We start from the raw sequence: 814 nt of genomic DNA, 5'->3' as shown, positions 1-814 counted from the left end.
CGAGCAGGAGGCGAGGAGGGCTGTGGCCATCCTGGAGTCATCCCGGAGCGTGCGGCGCACGGCAGTGCCGCCTGCTCTGCCCGCGGGGCCGAACAGAGAGGAGGCAGGGACAGGGACGAGGGTCGGCCTGTCCCCGGGCTCGCGGCACGCAAGTTTACTTCCCGCATGTGTGCACCTAGTGGACAAACGCCCCCCGCCCCGGCCACACTGAGCCTCTCTCCTCGCCGGGGTGGGGGCCGCACGTTTCCCTCCCACTGCCACGAGGATTCTCCTAAGACAAGGTCCCCACCCGATTCCCCACCTCCGAGAGCCTGTCACTGTGGACCGCATCTGCTTTTCCCCTCGAATTGGCTTCTCTGCGGCCCTTTCTCAAAGTTTTCACACAAGGAGAAGCCTGCAGAGCTCGGCCGCTTCCGCTCCTCCAAGTGCAGCGCGGCCGGCCACTGACGGGTGACCCGCTAGTACCCAGTGGGGGGCCACGCGGACGCAACGCCCGCGTCACCGGGTCACTGCAAGCCAGGTCCGGTGGCGCGGCCAGGGCCCCGGGGCGCACTTGGGTTCCAAGGGTCCGGGGGAGGCACAGGCGGCGCAGGCCTCGGGTTGGGGTGGGCCGACTCCCGCCGGCTGTCACCGGCCCGGCCGCGGGCCCCGACGCCCCAACGGCAGAGAATCAGGCGCCGAGACGTGTTCCCGAAAGAGCAGACACACCTCGGCTCGGAAAACAGCGAACTCCAGGGTCCGACAGCTGCGAACCGGTGTCGACAGGTTGTCAGGCGGCCGCGGGAGCCCGGCGGGAGGCGGCCCGCGGCCGCCG

The sequence above is a fragment of the Suricata suricatta genome, chromosome 6 (assembly GCF_006229205.1).
Source record: "Suricata suricatta isolate VVHF042 chromosome 6, meerkat_22Aug2017_6uvM2_HiC, whole genome shotgun sequence".
Taxonomy (NCBI): Eukaryota; Metazoa; Chordata; class Mammalia; order Carnivora; family Herpestidae; genus Suricata; species Suricata suricatta.
Note: the sequence above shows the minus strand (reverse complement) of the source record.